Source organism: Schistocerca piceifrons, chromosome 6 (genome assembly GCF_021461385.2).
Source record: "Schistocerca piceifrons isolate TAMUIC-IGC-003096 chromosome 6, iqSchPice1.1, whole genome shotgun sequence".
Lineage (NCBI taxonomy): Eukaryota > Metazoa > Arthropoda > Insecta > Orthoptera > Acrididae > Schistocerca > Schistocerca piceifrons.
In genome coordinates, this window is record NC_060143.1 from 135071765 (window position 1) to 135095043 (window position 23279).

Sequence of the window (23279 nt, forward strand, 5' to 3'; positions counted from 1 at the left end):
CCATATAGTACATTACATAGACAAGAAAACATAAGGGTGAGTCAATAGATAAGGCGCAAACTAGAATACAGACATGAGAGGCGCGTATAGCAGCCTGAAATTTATTTTACTTTTCAACATAATCCCCTCGTAAACTTAATCACTTACCCAACGCTCGACGAAGCGTTAAAAACCTTCCGCGTAGAATTCTTGTGGCAGTTGTCGCATCTACCGAATGACCTCTCGAGGTATAACAAGTTTATTTAGTTCCTTAAGTTGCCGCAACCCACAAGACCGATGTGCCCTGAGGGTAGCAAAATACCCCTAGACGGGGAAACAGTGAGCCACCGGTGGAGAACCATGGCGGTCAAGACGCTCCTTGTTTGTAATTTAATTGCACTTCGCTGAATTCTTGTCCAAATTCAACAAAAATTTCCATTAAATACACTTCTAACCATATACGGGACGAACTGCTCTATGGGCGTGCTCTGTAGACAGTCCCTCGGTTAACAAAAATCGCTTTTTTCTAATCGGGTTAATATTGGCTGCGGAATGATGTGTATCGGCTATTTTCCACGCGACATCTAGATACGTGTAGACGCGAAATGCAAAAAAACATTCCGTATTCTGTCGTTTGCTATTTTTTTTATTGACTCATCCACGTAATTTAGACACTCAATATCAGAGTACCTTAAGCGGGGACGCCGGTCGAATAGGATGGAATGGTTACCAACATAAGATCATAGATGATACACAAAAATGTCGTCCTCAGTCGGTTCACGTACTAACAGTTAAAAAATCAGTGCATAGCATTACATTGCACCACCTGTGATCATGAAATACAAGGTAAACACTAACCATCTTTGAAGGCCTCTCGCATTTTCAGGGATTTATTTAGGTGTTATAATATGAGCTGTGTGAGCCATGCCAATGACCTTGAATAATAATAATAATAATAAAGTAAAATAAAATAAAAATGAAACAAAACATTTGTTTACCTAACTCTTTGTAATCGCGCACTTAAGCTATTCTGATCTACCCTTAACCTCGAACATACAAATGATCTTTATCATGCCTAAATCTATTTCTCCTGCACTATTTTAAAAGAAAACGGCATCCGTGTCTCCGATTGTAAATACTCACTAGTGTGGGACTCCTGACACATTTTCTCTAACGTCACCAGTTTTACACAGAACCTAATGCAGCATCAAAGCATACAAATACATAAACTTAACGTGGCCGCATCACGCTGAAATATATCTAAAACGTCACAAAGTACTCCGGCGCAATGTGAAATTGTAGCTTCGCTAATGTGGACGGCTCTTCTCAGCCTTGTGCTGCATGATGCGTCAGCACATAGACAATATGCGCTCACACATGCATTCGACAGTTGTCCTCTCCGCAACTGTACTAATAAATTCAGTTTTCATGCATACAAATAAGTTGTTGTTGTTGTGGTCTTCAGTCCTGAGACTGGTTTGGTGCAGCTCTCCATGCTACTCTATCCTGTGCAAGCTTCTTCATCTCCCAGTACCTAATGCAGCCTACATCCTTCTGAATCTGCTTAGTGTATTCATCTCTTGGTCTCCCTCTACGACTTTTACCCTCCACGCTGCCCTCCAATACTAAATTGGTGATCCCTCGATGTCTCAGAACATGTCCTACCAACCGATCCCTTCTTCTAGTCAAGTTGTGCCACAAGCTCCTCTTCTCCCCAATTCTATTCAATACCTCCTCATTGGTTATGTGATCTACCCATCTACAAATAAGTATAAAGTTACAATAAGCGCATGCCAACTACTGTCTCATGTAATATGTTCAAAATACTGGATTTTTACAATCTTTACAGCCATTACCACTTGTATAACGTTTTCTGTTACCTTCCTAACAGAAAAGAATGAAAAACAGTGTCTCGGACAATGTTTAACACTCTAAAGGTAAAAAAAAATCCACCTGCATACGATCTTTAACAAATTACTGAGTCCCACCATAGACATAATACATACTTTCATAGAGGTCACATATTACGAAAAACAATACCTTCTGTGACTATTTTAATCTGCTCCTGCTACTCATTTCACTTACAGTCACAAATATGACACTTGTATCAGCAACTATCAGCTGAAGTAAGAAGTATTGGTGTACTTACGTGTTTAGTCAATAACTTATTCACAACATGATTCATGAGAACAAATGCAACAGCATGGACATACATTAATTACAAAAGAGTGAAGCCTCCAGAACACTTAGAACGCCACGAGGCATAGACTGACAAAAGAAAAATCACTATCCGCTCGAATTACTGTTCTTAAACAATTTTACACTTGATTGGGAAGAGTAAGTCTGTTCTCCACAAAAATTCTTTTCCTACAATTTTCAAGCACACCATCGACTAGGGAAAGACTGAGAGGCCATCTACAAATCAAGGGACATACACAGTCCACTTTCACAAGCTGTCCTTGTCTCCAGAATTTTAAGAGTAGGGAATAAAAACATTATACGAATACACCTGTAGTACAAATATGGACTGCAGCACCCATGGGTTCAACACAAAGCTACTTGGTAAGAATTCCAGTGTCATCCACCTGGCACAACTTTGCACAGGCTTAATTAATATAATACCAGCAGTGACTTCATAATTCATAGTATCAGTCAAAAGCTGAGATCTCCAAATCTGGTTATTCATGTGGTTGATGGCCACGTTGTTCTTCGAAGGAAAATCACGTTTGTACTTTTCTTTGTCATTTACTTTGCAAAGATAAATTAAAACAATAATAAACGATAGTATAAGATATTCCTAATTGTGAAAGATAGAAAATTTGACCTTAAACTCCTCTACAGCACAAGCTAAGCTGTATTGGTGCGATCTCGCCAAAACAGTGATGCACAAGGGCACCTCTTTTTTTATTTTTAAAGAAAGTGTCCGATCGATCGTGAAATCAAATCCATAGCGAAAATCCGGTGAAGATATGAGCATACTTATTCTGCAACACCACTGCTACGCCTGTCGATCACGTCACGTCGCACTTTTCAGTTCTGAGCATACAGTGTGCACTGAAAGATGTCTAGTAGGAAAGGGAAGAGAAGGAAAAGTAGTAGGTGAATACGGAATAGGGATAAGGAATAAAAGAGGAAGCAGACTGGTAAAATTTTGCACAGAGCATAACTTGATCATAGCTAACACTTGGTTTAAGAATCATGAAAGAAGGTTGTATATGTGGAAGAGGCTTGGAGACAGTGGAAGCTTTCAGATAGATTATATAATGGTAAGACAGAGATTTACGAACCAGGTTTTCAATCATTATCCAGGGGTAGCTGTGGACTCTGACCACAATCTATTGGTTTTGAACTGTAGAGTAAAACTGAAGAAACTACAAAGAGGTGTGAATTTAAGAAGATGGGACCTGTATAAACTGAAAGAACCAGAGGTTGTAGAGAGTCTGAAGGAAAGCATTAGGAAACGATTAACAGGAACAGGTGAAAGAAATACAGTAGAAGAAGAAGGGGTAGCTTTGAGAGACGAAATACTGAAGGCAGCAGAAAATGAAGTAGGTAAAAAGCCGAGGGGTAGTAGAAATCTTTGGGTAACAGAAGCGATTTTGAATTTAATTGAAGAAAGGAGAAAATATAAAAATGCAGTAAATGAAGCAGGCAAAAAAGAATACAAACGTCTCAAAAACGAGATCGACGGGAAGTGCAAAATGGCTAAGACGGGGTGGCAAGAGGACGTAAGGATGTAGTGGCATATATCACTAGAGGTAAGATAGATACTGCCTACAGGAAAATTAAAGAGACCTTTGGAGAAAAGAGAACTACTTGTATTCATATCAAGAGCACAGATGGAAAACTAGTTTTAAGCAAAGAAGGGAAAGCAGAAAGATGGAAGGCGTATATAGAGGGTCTATACAAGGGCGATGTACTTGAGGGCAATGTTATGGAAATGAAGCTGGTCGTAGGTTGTGTTCCAAAAATGAAGAGCATAGAGACAGAAGTGATGACACTTTCTGCAGGACCTGACCATCATTTTGCAGGACAGTGCTCAAGCACGTACAGTGCAAGCTATTACTGATTTGTTTGACCGATGGGACTGTTAAGTGCTATACCACCTACTGCACCCCCCTGACTTAAGCCCTCGTGAGTTCAACTCGATTTCTAAACTGAAGGAAATACTTCACGGCATTCGCTTCAGAAGTGCTACAAATTCGTCGGGCAATAGACCGCGCCGCTCGAACTGTCAATACAACTGGCAGTGCTAAGACTACCCTACGACTTCCATATCGCTGGCAACGGGTTATGCGCAATACTGGTGACTACTTTGAAGGTCAGTAAAACTTTGAAACACTTGTCTATTTTGTACAAGCTGTAAATAAATAGTTGCCACTATTAACGTTCCAACCCTCTTATATCACTGCTCTGACCTCGACTGACACTTGCAATGTATTGAGGACGCTGCACAGATGCCAGTCGTGGTCAGATGCAACAGGCTTGGCTAGCATCTGTATTTATGTTCAAGCATGCATTTCTCTCTTGTTTCCATATTTTTGTCCAACCCCTGTATGCTCTCCAATAACTAATCAGGCCACTCGGTTCGCAGCCACTTGCCAAACTCATTCAAGAAGAGTGTGTAAGGGGGAATACGGTAGTACTTCAGTGAACTCTTAACCTTTTGTGAGTGAAATTCAAATTTCGGGAACGTCTGGATGTTTTTGTTGAGAACTTCAATCCGAAGACTCATTTGATGAAGTTATCCATGCTAGTCTACCCTGTGAAAGCTTCTTCATTTCTGCACAGCTGCTGCACCCTATATCCATTTCAATCTGCTTACTGCATCCAATCCTCAGTCTCCCTCTACAATTTTTACCTCCCCCCCCCCCTCCAAACACACACGCAAACACATTCTTACATTACCAAATTGACGATTTCTTGATGCCTCAGGACGTGTCCTATCAAAGGATCCCTTCTTTTAGTCAAGTTGTACCATAAAAATTTCTTTTTTGTCCAAATTCGGTTCAGTACTTCAATATTAGTTATTCGTTCTGCCAATTTAATTTTAGACATTCTTGTCTAGCACTATATTTCGAAAGCTTCTGTTCTCTGAACTGAAATGCTTATCGTCCACGTGTCACTGTCGTACAAAGCTACACTCCATGTTAATACCTTCAGAAAAGACTGTCCAATACTTAAACTTGTATTCGATGTTAACAAGTTTCTCTTCTTCAGAAACACTTTCCTTGCTATTGTCAGTTTGCATTTTATATTCTCTCTACTTCGGCCACCGTCAGTTATTTTTATCCCCAAATATTGGAGACATAACAGAGACTTAAGTCATCAATAATATAGTCTCCTTCACTATTTACAACTGTCTGCCAACGATGGGGTAGCATTTTGATTCCGCAACTGCAGAAATCAAGTGATCTTGAGGCGAAGAATTCGTCGAGCCATGTTCGGAGCGCATTTTCATCCTGAAAGGAAGTTCATTGAAGGTTGTTCGTTAGAGAGCGAGAAAGGTGAAAGTTTGAGGGCGCAAGATCAGGTGAATAAAGTGAATGCGGAGTGACTTCCCAACCCGACTCCTGTATAGTACTTTCTGTCACTCTATCAGAGTGCGGGCGGGAGTTATCGTGAAGTAGCATCACTTCACGCACCCTTCCTGGTCGTTGTACTTGGACTATGTCTGCAAGACGACCAGTTCTTGCCAGTAAATGTCATCTGTGTTGGTTACAATTCCTAGTACACCACACCGTCGCTGTTCTACCAAATGCCTGACATTATCTTTTGTGGATTTGAACGGAGAGTTTCTGCTTTGTTTGGGCTCAACCATTCCTTTCTTTTCGGTGTGTTAGGATAACGACACCATTTATCGTCACCAATAACGATACAGAATAGGAGTAGGCGGTGTTATTCACAAGCCAACTGCTATCGAGCAAGCAGAGATGCACATACAAACACCCACCGATTTTTGTGATTTTGGTTTAGAGCAAGCGGTGCCCACGCACCCGATTTTTGAGCCTTCGGAATTGCACGCAAATGTCGCACGACAATGCAATAATCCCTGTTCATTACAATACAAATAAGAACTGACAATCGATAAATAAACCCATAGCAACAGGAATACTAACATTCAAAACAAAAACGCTACGAACTTATGCACCAACCTAATAACAAATCTCATCACCTACTTTTAGTGCCTCACTTTGGGCTCTAATTCTACCAACATTCCCCTTATTTCATTCATCTTATAACATCTTTTCGAAACACTATCCATTCCGTTCAACTGCACTAGCAAACACTTTGCCATCTCTGACAGAACTGCAATGTCATGAGCAAACTGCAAAATTTTTATTTCTGCTCCTTGAATTTTAATTCCTTTTTCCAGTTTCTCCTTCGTTTTCCTTCATTGTTTGATCAATGTACAGACTGAATAACACAGCGGAGAGACTAAACCTCTATCTCATTCCTTTCTCAGCCACTTCTTTCCTTGCTGCTTCGTAAATACAGAGGAATGACTATCATGAAGAAATAACAGAAATCAGATAGCACAGACACAGAGTTAGATGTTCATTTTTCCCATGCGGAACTCAAGAATAGAATATTAGAGATATAGTTTGAAAGTGCCATGCTCAACACGTTAAGCGAAGTGGAGTGTAGTAGAACAACGGACTGGGATTCAGGAGGCTGGCATTTCAGCATCCTGGCCGCGACACACATTTAGGTTTTTCATGTTTTCCGTAAATCTCTCAAGGAAAATGCTACTATCGCGGATGTCTCGCTCGACCCAATGTCCCAAGCAACTGGAATAATCGTAGGTGACTCCTGCATACAAGAAGGGTGAAAAAGCAGACCTACTAAGTTACGGACCAATGTCCTTAACATCGGTTTGAAGGTATTCTCAGTTCGAATACAATAAATTTCCTTGAGACGGAGATCTCAAATGGAATAATCAGATTACACAAGTAACGGGTAAGGCGAACTCTAGATTGGGGTTTATTGGTAGAATCCTGAAGCGATGCAGTCCTTCAACAAAGGAAATAGCTTACAATACGTTGTATTGCATTGTATTGTGTGTTAACTGGGGACCTAGAAACGACGGAGAGGCTCCTTCCCCGCCGCAGCCGCAGTGGTCCACAATCCCACGACGACTATTGCAGTCCACTTCACCCCTTAGCCGCCCCACACCGAACCCAGGGTTATTGTGCGGTTCAGTCCCCGGTGGACCCCCCAGGGAACGTCTCATACCAGACGAGTGTAACTCGTATGTTTGCGTGGTGGAGTAATGTAGGTGTACGGGTACGTGGAGAACTTGTAAGCGCAGCAATCGCCGACATAGTGTAACTGAGGCGGAATAAGGGGAACCAGCCCGCATTCGCCGAGGCAGATGGAAAGCCGCCTAAAAACCATCCACAGACTGGCCAGTTCACCGGACCTCGACACAAATCCGCCGGGCGGATTCGTGCCGGGAACCAGGCGCTCCTTCCCACTCCGGAAAGCCGTGCGTTACACCGCACGGCCAACCGGGCGGGCCTTACAATACGTTAGTTCGTCCAGCCTTGGAGTATTGTTCGTCCGTATGGGACTCTTACCAGTTGGGTCTGATTCAAGAGTTTGAGAAGGTCCAAAGAAGAGCGGCAAGATTCGTGACTGGTACATTTAGCCATCGCGAGAGCGTTACAAATCTAATAGAGAGTTTCAAGTGGGACGCACTTGCAGATAGACGGCGCGATAAACAGAAGGGGCTACTCACTAAATTCCGAAATCCGATCTTCACCGAGGATGTAGAGCATATATTATTACCACCAACTTTAAAATCGCGCAATGATCACCATTCAAAGATAAGGGAAATAAGAGCTCGCACTGAGGCGTTCAGACAGTCGTTTTTTCCTCGAGCGATCCGCGAGTGGAACTGGGGGGAGGAGGGGGGGGGGGAATATGACTTTGGCGCGAATTGTGCCCTCCGCCACATACCGCTTGGAAGCTATCGGAGTATATATGTCGATGTGGAAAAGATTCAGTCCACAATCAGCGTTGTTTTAGAAAGCATCGCTGGCGCAAAATTCAGCTTTCCGTTTTCTCACACGATCTTCTGAGGACCATGTATGCAATAGGCACATTCCACATTCCTAGATTTCCGGAAAGTGTTTGACACGGTACCCCACTGCAGGCTTTTAATGAAGGTACGAACATACGGAATACGTTCCCAGATATTCAGACAGCTGTACTTTGCGTATTACTAATAGATTTGACCAACTGTCAGAGTTTAGTGGAGAGGAGTCTTGTAGCTGTAGTTGTAGGAAACATGCAGCAATCCTCAGCAGTTAGGAAGCCTAAGTCAGCTGCAAATTCTAACAGAGAAGAATGTTCTGCTGCTAGGTAGTCCGCAGGGCAGATGTGCGGACCAGCAGTTGCAGGAAGTGTTGGCGAGTGAGTACCAGGTCACCAGCATTGTGAAGCCTACTATAGGGATAGCTCAGGTAACTGTTAGCATAGGGGGGATATACAGGAATTTTACGAAAGAGGATCAGGTAGTGATTGTGGGTGGAGCTGGAAATAGTCTTGATAGGGACGAGAAATATTATGTAGGTGGTGACCTGGTAAAGATATCTACCGAAACTGGTGGCACAAATGTGCACTTCGCGCAACTGTTTCAGCGTCATGGTCAGCCTCATCTTAAAGTGGCTGTTAGGCGTATTAACATGGGGCTGGAGAAGGCGCTGATGGCGGAGGACGTGGCTCACATTGCAGTGGTGCCAGTCGAGTCCATCAACAGATCAGGTTTCACTAGGCATGGTCTGCACATCAACAGGTATGGGAAGGGGGGCTGGCAAAGCTTATAGCTGACAGTGTAGTGGGTGGTGGGATCACTTATGAGAAAATTCCTGTGGTAGATGGTGTTAGAGCTGCATCCTTTTTAGACTGAAGTCAGCTGATAGATATCCCTGCTTAAAGGAAGTCCATCTAACACAGGAATGGCCTTCAAAGGAAATCTGGTTTCCAAATAGTGAAGGAATTAGCATATTTCATCAAAATATAAGAAGTATTAGAGATGAAGTTAGTAAACTGCTTATAGATGTTTACTCTGACATTATTGGTATATCGGAGCGCCATTTGAATAATTTGAAAATTCAGAGGCTCGCTGTACCAGGATACAGATTACGTGGCTGTTTTTCAAGGAGTTTTTTGCGGAGTGAGGGAGTGGTCATGTACGTAAAAAGCAGTGTTCCATTTTAGTACGTAGACGTATCTCGGCACTGCACTGAACAGGTATTTGAATATTGTGCGGAGGCAGTTGAATTTAGTGAAACTATACTTCTAGTTGTTGTTGTTTATAGGTCCCCTAACTCTAGACCTAGCGGGGTGGCGCAGTGGTTAGACACTGGACTCGCATTCGGGAGGACGACGGTTCAATCCCGAGTCCGGCCATCCTGATTTAGGTTTTCCGTGATTTCCCTAAATCATTCCAGGCAAATGCCGGGATGGTTCCTCTGAAAGGGCACGGCCGACTTCCTTCCCAATCCTTCCCTCATCCGATGAGACCGATGACCACGCTGTCTGGTCTCCTTCCCCAAACCAACCAACCAACCCTAACTCCAGCTTCAGAGCATTTCTTGGTTCACTTTACAGTAAGCACCCAAAATTAATTGTGTGTGGTGACTTCAATATTAATTTTGTATGTGATTGTGCAAGATGAAGGATGTTGGAATATCTAAATTTATATGATCTGCCGCAGACAGTGTTTTTCCAACAACGGGCAGGGGAACAGTTACGCAGCCATAGACAATATTTTTATTCATTCTTCATTACTAGATAGGCATTCTATTAGAAAAGGGTGAATAGCCTTTCAGACCATGATACACAAATTTTAAAACTAAAAGGTTTTTGTGCTCAAACAAATGTTGTATATAATTACAAACTACGTAGAAAAACTAATCCAACGACAATGGAGACTTTTTTAAACCTTGTTAAGGAAGAAGAGTGGCATAATGTTTATAGTGTCGGTATCATAGATGACAAATACAGTACCATGCTTTCCTAAACACTTCTCGTCTCTTTGAAAGTTGCTTCCCATTCGAACGTTCTAAACAGGGTGGGATAAGGAAATCATGTAAAAAAAGCTGAAATTATTTCAAAATTTTAGAAGTAGTCACGATCGAGCTACAGTAGCACATCACAGTCAGTATTGTAAGGTGCTTAAAAATGTTATCAGGAAGGCAAAGAGTATGTGGTACGCAAATAGAATAGCTAATTCACAGGATAAAATTAAAACCATATCGTCAGTCGTGAAGGAACTAACTGATCAACAGCAAAAGGTCGACGATATAATGTCAGTTCGTAGTAAAAATATTTCTGTTACTGGTAAGTCAGATATATGTACAGTATTTAACGATCACTTTCTGAACATTGCTGGTGAATTAAATAAAAACCTAGTTTCTACAGGGAATCGTATAACTCTCTTGGAAAATTCCTTTCCGAGATTTATGTCTGAAATACTCCTCTGTGATACTGGCAAGTGGGAGATAGAGCCAATAATTAAATCACTGTACACTAAGGACTCTCATGGATATGATGGAGTACCTAGCAGAATATTAAAGTGCTGTGCTGCACATTTTAGCCCTGTACTTAGCCATATTTGTAATTTCGGTTTTGAGAATGGTCAGCTTCAGAACGATTAAAGTACTCAGTAGAAAGCCGCTTTATAAAAGGGAGAAAGGGGTAATGGATACAATTTTAGAACTATTTCTATACCATCAGTGTTTGCTACAGTTACTGAATAGGTTGCGTAGGTAAGGATAATTGATCATTTGATATCACATAATTTTCTATCAAATGTACAGTTGGTTTTTGGAAGTGGTTTAAAAACCGAAAATGCTGTATTCTCTTTTCCCTGTGAGGTACTGGATGGATTAAACAAAAGGTTTCGAACTGCTAGGCATATATTTTTATTTAACTAAGGCGTTTGATTGTGTTGATCACAAAATATTGCTCCAGAAGTTGGAGCATTATGGAATACAGGGAGTAGTTCACAATTGGTTCACCTCTTACTTTAATAACAGACAGAAAAAGGTCATTATTCACATTGTTGAGAATGGTTGTGATGTGGGGTCTGAGTAGGGCACAGTCAAATGGATGCTGTCCCAGGGATCAGTGTTGGGGCCTCTCCTTTTCCTTATTTACATAAACGATATATCCTCTAGTATTACAGGTGATATTAAAATATTTCTGTTTGCTGATGACACTAGCTTGGTTGTTGTTGTTGTTGTCGTCTTCAGTCCTGAGACTGGATTGATGCAGCTCTCCATGCTATATCCTGTGCAAGCTTTTTCATCTCCCAGTACCTACTGCAACCCACATCCTTCTGAATCTGCTTAGTGTATTCATCTCTTGGTCTCCCTCTACGATTTTTATCCTCCACGCTGCCCTCCAATACTAAATTGGTGATCCCTTGATGCCTCAGAACATGTCCTACCAACCGATCCCTTCTTCTGGTCAAGTTGTGCCACAAACGTCTCTTCTCCCCTATCCTATTCAATACTTCCTCATTAGTTATGTGATCTACCCATCTAATCTTCAGCATTCTTCTGTAGCACCACATTTCGAAAGCTTCTATTCTCTTCTTGTCTAAACTATTTATCGTCCATGTTTCACTTCCATACATGGCTACACTCCATACAAATACTTTCAGAAATGACTCCCTGACACTTAAATCTATACTCGATGTTAACAAATTTTTCTTCTTCAGAAACGCTTTCCTTGCCATTGCCAGTCTACATTTTATATTCTCTCTACTTCGACCATCATCAGTTATTTTGCTCCTCAAATAGCAAAACTCCTTTACTACTTTAAGTGTCTCATTTCCTAATCTAATTCCCTCAACATCACCCGACTTAATTAGACTACATTCCATTATCCTTGTTTTGCTTTTGTTGATGTTCATCTTATATCCTCCTTTCAAGAAACTGTCCATTCCATTCAACTGCTCTTCCAAGTCCTTTGCTGTCTCTGACAGAATTACAATGTCATCGGCGAACCTAAAACTTTTTATTTCTTCTCCATGAATTTTAATACCTACACCGAATTTTTCTTTTGTTTCCTTTACTGCTTGCTCAATATATAGATTGAACAACATTGGGGACAGGCTACAACCCTGTCTTACTCCCTTCCCAACCATTGCTTCCCTTTCATGTCCCTCGACTCTTATAACTGCCATCTGGTTTCTGTACAAATTGTAAATAGCCTTTCGCTCCCTGTATTTTACCCCTGCCACCTTTAGAATTTGAAAGAGAGTATTCCAGTCAACATTGTCAAAAGCTTTCTCTAAGTCTACAAATGCTAGAAACGTAGGTTTGCCTTTCCTTAATCTTTCTTCTAAGATAAGTCGTAAGGTCAGTATTGGCTCAGGTGTTCCAGTGTTTCTACGGAATCCAAACTGATCTTCTCCGAGGTTGGCTTCTACTAGTGTTTCCATTCGTCTGTAAAGAATTCGTGTTAGTATTTTGCAGCTGTGACTTATTAAACTGATAGGTCGGTAATTTTCACATCTGTCAACACCTGCTTTCTTTGGGATTGGAATTATTATATTCTTCTTGAAGTCTGAGGGTATTTCGCCTGTTTCATACATCTTGCTCACCAGATGGGAGAGTTTTGTCAGGACTGGCTCTCCCAAGGCCGTCAGTAGTTCCAATGGAATGTTGTCTACTCTGGGGGCCTTGTTTCGACTCAGGTCTTCCAGTGCTCTGTCAGACTCTTCACGCAGTATCATATCTTGCATTTCATCTTCATCTACATCCTCTTCCATTTCCATAATATTGTCCTCAAGTACATCGCCCTTGTATTGACCCTCTATATACTCCTTCTACCTTCCTGTTTTCCCTTCTTTGCTTAGAACTGGGTTCCCATCTGAGCTCTTGATATTCATACAAGTCGTTCTCTTATCTCCAAAGGTCTCTTTAATTTTCCTGTAGGCAGTATCTATCTTACCCCTAGTGAGATAGGCCTCTACATCCTTACATTTGTCCTCTAGCCATCCCCGCTTAGCCATTTTGCACTTCCTGTCGATCTCATTTTTGACACGTTTGTATTCCTTTTTGCCTGCTTCATTTACTGCATTTTTATATTTTCTCCTTTCATCAATTAAATTCCATATTTCTTCTGTTACCCAAGGATTTCCTTGGGTAACAGAAGAACTAGCTTGGTAGTAAAGGATTTTATGTGCAACATTGACACTGTTTCAAATAGTGCAATTCATGATGTAAGTTTATGGCTTGTAGAAAATAAACTAACGTTAAATCACAGTAAGACTTAGTTTTTACAGTTTATAACACAAAATTCAACAAAACACGACGTTTTAATTTTGCAAAATGGGTATATGATTAGTGAAACTGAACAGTTCATATTTCTAGGTGTTCAGATAGATAGTAAACTGTTGTGGAAAGTCCATGTTCAGGATCTTGTTCAAAGACTTAATACTGCATTTTTACTATTCTAACGGTATTCTCAAAGGATATTTTTTACTCAGAAATGGGCGACTCGGGCAGTAAGTGGTGTAAGTTCACGAACCTCTTGTCGATCCCTGTTCACCAGCCTGCGTGTTCTTTACTGTCGTTTCTTGTTAACAGTATCAACTTACTCCCAAGAATTAACAGCTTTCACTCAATACTAGGTATAAATCCAATATGCATTTATATCACACTTCCTTGACTCTTTCTCTTGTGCAGAAAGATGTACGGTATACTGCTGCATCCATTTTCAATAAACTACCACAAGAATTCAAAAATCTTAGCAGTAATCCAAGCGCTTTCAAATTTTATCTGTTATTACTTTCATGTTGTCGTTTTATGTACTGACATGTTCCATGACCTTGGAGGTTTGACCCTCAATTTGGTGCTACTGAACAAGACTAATAAAGTAAAATAAATATGGGAGTGGCTAGAAAACTTCGTAAGTAACAGAACCCTGTCCTTGACAGCGGGAATTCATCAGAGACAAAAATATCGTCAGGAGTGCACCAGGGAAGTGTTATAGGACTGCTCTTATTCTCTGTCTGTCTAAATCAGGGATCCCCAAACTACTTTGGACAAGTGACCCCTTTTCCAAAATGAACTCTTACCTCAGACCCCCATGTCCAAATTACCTACTTTTAAGGTCAACCCCCTTATTCATAATGGTCCGCTAACTTAAAGCAGCTGCTACAGAGTGTTATTTTTCATTCTGACTTAGGTCAATAAAAGAAGACAGAGTGTGAATTAGTAATGCTTTAAGTTACCAGACAGTTTTAAATATTGTGTTAATTTAATAGCGGTCGATTTTTAGACCTTGTCGACCCCCAAAATCAGATTTTGTTCATGTCGACCCCTAGGAAACCGATATCGACCCCAAGGGGTCGATATCGACCACTTTGGGAATCCCTGGTCGAAATGACCTGACGACCAGAGGTAGCAGCAATCTGCGGCAGTTTGCTGATTATACTGTGGTGTATGGGTAGATGTCGTCGCACATCAGGTTCGTGGCAAGAACTGGCATTGGCCGTAACGTAAAGTGTCTGTCTCTTCATGATCTTTGCTTGCGCTACGAAATAAACAGCCAACCACCTATTTTGAGCGTATAAGTCCTTGCACACAGCCAAATATTTGTGACAAGTAATAATGCTGCTCGTTTCGCCCGCAGTAATTTAAGGTGTCCTCTTAGCTTCCTACCCAACCACACTCCGGGAAACCGTCACATATTCGAAAAAAACAGCGGATTATTTGTGACATGGAAGAAGATGAAATATATTGCTCCTCGTTTCACCCGCAGCAATTTAAGCTGTCCTCTTAGGTTCCCGCCACACATTCCTAAATCGACACATATTCGGAAATAAATAGCCAAATATTTGTTCCATCTGTCGTATTGTAATCAGATGGAAATGTAAATAACATTGAATATCGAAGAACGTACTTGTATTACATTTACAAGAATGTCTCAGAACGTGTTAACAGCGCTAAGGTGAAAGAAAACAAACACACACACAAACTTGCATGCAGCTGCACGTGAACCAGATAGCCTTCCACACCGCAGTCTGCGGTTTTCTCCATTTCGCTACGATTGTGTCGCAGTAATTTTGGGTATGGTCTTAATTATCATACTTTCTCTCGAAGGCTTCATGCATCATTAACTGACATTTAATGATAAGAGTGATGTATAAATGTTCAATGCGCCGTTGCCTTGAAATGGCATATTCCAAGTTATAGTACAAAACGGCTAAATTACACCAGTACTGTGTAACAGTCTCTGGCCCTAAACGGAAATGGTGCAAGTCCTCCGTTAACGTATACTCTCTGTCTGTAGACTCGTTATCAATGGGATTTTAAACCCCAGTCTTCCTTCTAATGAGTCGCAGATTAATATTATAGATGTGACTAACGAAGGCCCGGAGATTTTGTTCGATTTGTCGCAGCTCGAAAGCGGAGAGGATTTCGTTCAAGCATGCCGCTACCAATGATTTCCGCGAGAGGGATAGTGAGAGAGGTGAGCTGCCTGCTTGAGCCTTTGGTTTGCACTATAGAAAATTTATACCTATGCAGTAAGCGTAGCGTGCCCCTATTCTCAACCTCAAACCTGGCTAGTCAAGTAATTTCGGGACGACGTTGCTTGTCTACAATTTTCAATAACAGCGAAACTTACACTTACACTATCCGATTTGTTTTATATACGTTTCTGCACATTTGAGTTTAAGTTACAGCTATGGCACAGTATTGTCGTTTCTAGGGATGTAAAGAGAAGGGCAGACAGTCACTTTTCATAGGTTTCTTCAGAAAATGTATAACTGCGAAGTCATATTGATATGAGGCACATTATATGTTGAAAAATATCGAGACACAGTATTATAAAGTCTTGCATTATAAGATATTTCTACAGTTTTATGAACATATACTTACGAGACAATGCTAGATAAATTTGCAAGTGTATGTGAGTAAACTGCCAGTCGGTATATACATATTGGTGCTTTGTTAGTAAGTAGATAAAATTTATGCATGATCCCAGTCTGATTAATTTCCTCCACTTTGTGCAGGTCCTCAAATCCTTGCATGTATCTAAGTATTTCTGCATGGGACAGTTCCCTATACATTTTTAATGTAACGTTATTAATTAGAACAGATTCGACAATATGAATCAGTGAAATAGAAAACTTAAAAAAATGTTGACGGTCACTTTTTTTATTTCTCCAAAATTCGAGCATTGAATTTGTATTTGCTATTTTTATTTTTATTTATTTGTTTATTTATTTACTTTGTGGCAGAGTATAGTTTTACTTTTCTGATAAGATGTCGAAAAAATGGTTTTAGACAGTTTACTTGCCTATAAAATGCAGAGGGGTAAATAAATAAAAATTAAAAATAATAATGGACAAGCTGGTGGTGACAACCGATACCGTATTTACTGTCACAGTCTCATAGTTCCAAATGCGTTTTTCTTTCGCAACACTGCAACGTAATTAATTAGAACAGAGATTCGACAATATGAATAAGTATAACATAAAAAGAAAGAAATGTTGTTGGCTGTCACTTCTTATTCCGTTGCCGAAAAAAACGTTAATAAAGTAGAATCAAAGCAATGATACTGTGGCGGAAAAGCACAGTAGCATTGCTGTTTACATTTTCAAGCACACTTCAGTTCCTGATATCAAATTGTTAAGATGTCTGTAAAATGGGTATACAAAGTTTCACGTTACTTCTGAAGGTGATCCAGGATGGAGTAGTTTACAATTGGTTCACCTCTTACTTTAATAACAGATAGCAAAAGGTCATTATTCACGTTGTTGAGAATGGCTGTGATGTGGGGTCTGAGTAGGGCACAGTCAAATGGGGGGTGCCCCAGGGATCAGTGTTGGGGCCACTCCTTTTCCTTATTTACATAAACGATATGTCCTCTATTATTACAGGCGATATTAAAATATTTCTGTTTGCTGATGACACTACCTTGGTAGTAAAGGATTTTATGTGCAACATTGGCACTGTTTCAAATAGTGCAATTCATGACATAAGTTTATGGCTTGTAGAAAATAAATCAACGTTAAATCACAGTAAGACTCATATTTTACAGATTATAACACACAATTCAACAAAACACGACGTTTTAATTTTGCAGAATGGTTATATGATTAGTGAAACTGAACAGTTCAAATTTCTAGGTGTTCAGATAGATAGTAAACTGTCGTGGAAAGTCCATGTTCAGGATCTTGTTCAAAGACTTAATGCTGCATTTTTACTATTCGAAAGGTATTTTTTACTCAGAAACGGGCGACTCGGGCAATAAGTGGTGCAAGTTCGCGAAGCTCTTGTCGATCCCTGTTCACTAGCCTGCGTGTTTTGACAATGGCCTCTCAATATATACATATTCTTTACTGTCGTTTCTTGTTAACAGCATCAACTTACTCCCAAGAATGACATAAGCGAAGTAGGGACACTCAAAATACGCAGAGCGCTATACGGGTTAAGATGTGCCGTCCCAAAATCACGTGACTTGAGCTGCAGGAGATTTGCAGACGGAATTCCGAATGCTCACTCCCTACATGACTATGCTCCACGGTTTGCACGCGCGCCAGTCGCTCCAGCGCCCCCTTGTCGTGGCGGCCAGGCGGCACCGAGCCGCGCACCTGTTGGCAGGCAAGTTCCGGCAGGCCTTCCGCCGGCTCTTCCGGGTCTGCGCCCCGCGCCGCTGCGGCTGTGCCTGCGGCGACGGCAGCGCCGCCGAGGGCCGCGGCGGCGGCGGCAGCTACGAGCTACGGCGCCGCGGCAACCGCACGTCCGTGTCGCGGCGCGTCACGTGGGCCGTGCCGCCGGCCACGCTCGCCTGCCAGTGACAGTTCCTGCACCAGTAGCTGCGCGGCGCTGCCTGTCCGCGCCCAGGGGCGCCAACTGCCCCGCCTCAGTGGCCCTCCACATTGGGCAGTCGGTAACGGCTCGTCAGGCAGCTGGGGTCGTTAACGTGCGAGGGTGATTCAATAACAACCCGTGTTTGCGCACAGATCTCATTGCTAATGACAGCTGACTACAACACCTATACAGAGAGCGGTTAAAGTGTCCCCTCGACGTCAGTGTTATTCTACTGGGAATTTGTAATTAAAGTGCACCCACCTACAAAGGTCCAGTGCAGGCCTTAATTATCGCACGGCAGCGAAACTTGGTAGATATTGCTAATGCGTTAATGCGGAACAGATTTACGCTAAAAAAAATGTAGTTCCAATTTTGGTCAACAGGTGCAGATCAGACGCTGTAAATGCAAGAAAGATGTTTAGAATGGTTTTCGCATGTAATGGTACTTGGGCAGAAAAAGGCATAGTGTTGATTTTATTATTAATCACCACATACTCAATGAAGGTAGCAGAGGATCAAGTAGGTAAAAAGGTGACGACTAATAGAAATCCTTGGGTAACGGAAGAGAGATGGAATTTAATTGATGAAAGGAGAAAATATAAAAATGCAGTAAATGAGGCAGGCAAAAAGGAATACGAACGTCTCAAAAATTAGATCGACAGAAAGTGCAAAATGGCTAAGCAGGGATGGCTAGAGGACAAAAGTAAGGATGTAGGATCACTAGGGGTAAGATAGATACTGCCTACAGAAAAATTAAAGAGACCTTTGGAGACAAGAGAACCACTTGCATGAATATCAAGAGCTCAGATGGAAACCCAGTTAGCTGCGCGGGATTAGGCGAGTTTCACACACGTTTTAACTTTTTTTTTCTAAGCAAAGAAGGGAAAGCAGAAAGGTGGAACGAGTACACAGAGGGTGTATACAAGGACGATGTTCTTGAGGACAATATTATAGAAATGCAAGAGGGAGTAGATGAAGATGAAATGGGAGATATGATACTGCGTGAAGAGTTTGCCAGAGCACTGAAAGACCTAAGTCGAAACGAGGCCCCGGGAGTAGACAACATTCCATTAGAACTACTGACAGCCTAACAAAACTCTACCATCTAGTGAGCAAGATGTATGAGACAGGCGAAATATCCTCAGACTTCAAGAAAAATATAATAATTCCAATCCCAAAGAAAGCAGCTGTTGACAGATGTGAAAATTACCGAACTATCAGTTTAATATGTCACAGCTGCGATATACTAACACCAATTCTTTACGGACGAATGGAAAAACTGGTACAAGCCGACCTCGGGGAAGATCAGTTTGGATTCCGTAGAAATGTTTGATCACGTGAGGCAATACTGACCCTACGACATATCTTAGAAGACAGATTAATGAAAGGCAAACCTACGTTTCTAGCATTTGTAGACTTAGAGAAAGCTTTTAACATTGTTGACTGGAATACTCTCTTTCAAATTCTAAAGGTGGCAGGGGTAAAATACAGGGAGGGAAAGGCTATTTATAATTTGTACAAAAACCAGATGGCAGTTATAAGAGTCGAGGGGCATGAAAGGGAAGCAGTGGTTGGGAAGGGAGTGAGACAGGGTTGTAGCCTCTCCCCGATGTTATTCAATCTGTATATTGAGCAAGCAGTGAAGGAAACAAAAGAAAAATTCGGAGTAGGTATTAAAATCCATGGAGAAGAAATAAAACCTTTGGGTTCCCCGATGACATTGTAATTCTGTCAGAGACAGCAAAGGACTTGGAAGAGCAGTTGAACGGAATGGATAGTGTCTTGAAAGGAGGATATAAGATGAAAATCAACAAAAGCAAAATAAGGATAATGGAATGTAGTCGAATTAAATCGGGTGATGCTGAGCGAATTAGATTAGGAAATGAGAAACTTGAAGTAGTAAATGAGTTTTGCTATTTGGGGAGCAAAATAACTGATGATGATCGAAGTAGAGAGAATATAAAATGTAGACTGGCAATGGCAAGGAAAGCGTTTCTGAAGAAGAAAAATTTGTTAACATCGAGTATAGATTTAAGTGTCAGGGAGTCGTTTCTGAAAGTATTTGTGTGGAGTTAGCCATGTATGGAAGTGAAACATGGACGATAAATAGCTTGGACAAGAAGAGAATAGAATCTTTCGTAATGTGGTGCTACAGAAGAATGCTGAAGATTAGATGGGTGATCAAATAATTAATGAGGAGGTATCGAATAGAATCGGAGAAAAGATAAATTTGTGGCACAACTTGACTAGAAGAAGGGATCGGTTGGTAGGGCATATAATCTGAGGCATCAAGGGATCACCAATTTAGTATTGGAGGGCAGCGCAGAGGGTAAAAATCGTAGAGGGAGACCAAGAGATGAATACACTAAACAGATTCAGAAGGCTGTAGGTTGCAGTAGGTACTGGGAGATGAAGAGGCTTGCACGGGGTAGAGTAGCACGGAGAGCTGCATCAAACCAGTCTCTGGACTGAAGACCACAACAACAACACAACTCACTTTCGAGATACTACATCCGCAAAACGACTGATCAACAGTTTCTCTCAGCAGATCCGCTGGAATCTAAGCAACATCTTTCTGTGTCCTGGCTTTCAGATGAGGTAGAGACCAAATATGTCCCTAGTAAATGCGTTCTTTTAGATGTACCCAAAGCCAAAAGTCACATGGATTCACATCAGACGTTTTAGCAGGCCATGCATCTAGAAAACCTCTGCCGATAACACGTTCGCGGAACCTTGCATTAAGCAGATCTTTCGCTGGGCGAGCGACAAGATACGATGTGTTGCGCCATCTTGCATGAAAACAGCGGTTTCCACACTGTTGCGCTCTTCGAAAGCAGAAACCACACGCTGTGTAAGGAGGTCTATATAAAGCGCACACATCACAGAACACCTGTCAGCGCATCTGGGCTTCTCTTCAAAGAACAGCGGGCCGAGAATAAAGGTGCTTGTGGATCCACACCGCACAATCACATATGGCGAGTGCAATGACTCTTTGTGCACAAAACGCAGTTTACCAGTATCCCAAATTCGGCAATTCTGCGCATTCACTGCACCTTGTAGTGTAAAATATGCCTCGTCACTCCATAAAATATTGCCCAAACACATCTCATGAACTTCGATCCATGCCAGAAACCGAAGAGCAAATTCACAAGTTTGCTGCAGATCATGAGGTTTCAGTTGCTGCACCGTCTGGGTCTTGTACAAGCAACTGTACCAATGTAAAATAAACCGCAAAACTTCCCATACCGTTGACCATGGGACGAATAAGTCTCGTGACACGACACGAACGCAAGCACTACCTGGGACACTTGCTGCATGGTCAGTTACAGCAACAGCAACCTCGTCAAGAACTTCCTCTTCCAGGTGCCACACCAAGCCCCACCCGTGTTTTCGAATTTCATTATCTTCTTTAAACCATTTAATGACACCGGGCCTCTCCTCAGACCTTTTAGTCGGCGATATTCTCTCAGTGCAGCAGCGTAATTGCTGCTGTTCACATAAAACTGTTCCACTAACAGTCCCTGGTCTCTCTTCTCGATAGCCATATTGTTCACTCATGTTGTGACTTGTCAAATGACAGTGTGGAGCTCGTACCAGAATACATACAGTGTACAGCGCCAGATTTGCAGCTGGTAGCCTAAATAGAAACTACTGCTTTTCCAAGCTGCGACATGGTCGCGAATGGAACAGAGATCCAGAAAGTGTAGAATAAATTTCTTTATTTCACGTCTATGATCACAGGCATGTCGGTCCTCAGACAACCGATTCCGGTCAGCAATGACCATCAGCAGACCTGCAGAAAAAAATGGGACAAAACAAAAGTACAGCTTAAAACAATAAAATAGGCCACGATGAAAAAGTATTACACACACACATGTGAAAATAATACGCTTTAAATATGACGAGGCATACCTATTTGAACAGTAGCACTGTTAACAACATGACTGTCGTATAGCCCATATTTTTTTGTATGTGTGACGGTGCTGGCGCTGATTTTGTGTTTACCATTTTACAATGCCACTATGGCTGCATTATATTAGGACATGTTTTAAAGACAGGTGGGTCTCGTCATATTTAAAGCGCATAATTTTCACATGTATGTCAGTAATATTTTTTCATTATGGCCTATTTTATTCTTTTAAGCTGCAGACAATCCACTAGTTGTATATGTGTTCTTTCTCATGTTTTGCTGCAGACCTGAAGATGGTCACTGCCGACCGAAATCAGTAGTCTGAGGATCTACAAGTTTTTGGTCATAGACATGAAATAAAGAAATTTATTCTAATGTCTTTCCAGGGTAAATCTGCTCTACATTAATGTATTAGCATATCTACCAAGATTCGCTGCCACACTGGACCTCCGTGAGTACCTGCCCTTTAATAATAAACATTCGGCACAATAATATTGCGCAATATTGTTGACGTTGTCCCTAGATGGCTCAATGAAACTGTCTAGTGTTTAGTCTGATTCGATTTTAAGACGATCAACACTCTTCTGCCACGGTAATTGCGCAACTTTCTTCCAAGCAGAAGAAAAAGGGGTGACTGAAAAATTGGCATAAGGAGCGTGTAAAATTCATTAATGATAACTTACTAAGAAAACTTAGGTTGAAAGAGGTAAATGATCATAAAATTTTAGTACACCCTGATGGTCCAACATTTGATACATTACCGTTACTGGCAAAGATTGCCCTCCCATGTTTTTTTTCCTAAAGATTATTTTTAAAAAGTCCGTCCGAGCAGCTGTAGCATACAGCTTCCTATATCTAGCGAGCAACTGCTCATCAGAGTTACTTATTCATTTTCCAATTTTTTACCCTTCTGCCACAACATCCCATAATGTTGCAAATCATTTCTACATTTCATTGCAACATACACACATCAAAAAACGTTTTGAATCACCCCCGTTCCCAAAACTCCTGAAGACAGATGTTGACTGTGGATGTTGTATTACAGACACAGTCCCTTTGACTGTTCAGAGATGTCATTAAACACGCCCAAAGATGTGAACAACCATGCATGAGCAGCCCCTATTTTACGGAGGAGGTCCGACAGCCGATCAATTCCAGTCATTCCACCAGGAAGGAGCTACACGACTCGTCTTGTCTACAGTTCAATACCGCGGTTCGATCGCGTCCGCATTGTTACATTCTGCCAGGAAGGGCTTTCAACAAGGGAAGTGTCCAGGTGTCTCGGAGTCAACCAAAGTGATGTTGTTCAGACATGGAGGAGGTACAGAGAGACAGGAACTGTCGATGAGATGACTCGCCCAGGCCACCCAACGGCTACTACTGCAGTGGATGACCGCTCTCTAAGGATTATGGCTCGGAGGAACCCTGACAGCAACGCCACCGTGTAGAATAATGCATTTCGTGCAGCCACAGGATGTCGTGTTACGACTCAAACTGTGTGCAATAGGCTGCAGGGTGCGCAACTTCACTCCCGACGTCCATGG

The 23279-nt window shown here is 41.6% G+C and overlaps 1 protein-coding gene across 1 annotated transcript in view; it reads left to right on the forward strand.

Moving 5' to 3' along the window:
- Nucleotides 1-23279, forward strand: part of LOC124803191 (orexin receptor type 2-like) — a 151738-nt gene that overhangs the window by 111637 nt on the left and 16822 nt on the right. The gene's annotated exons all lie outside the window — the stretch shown is intronic.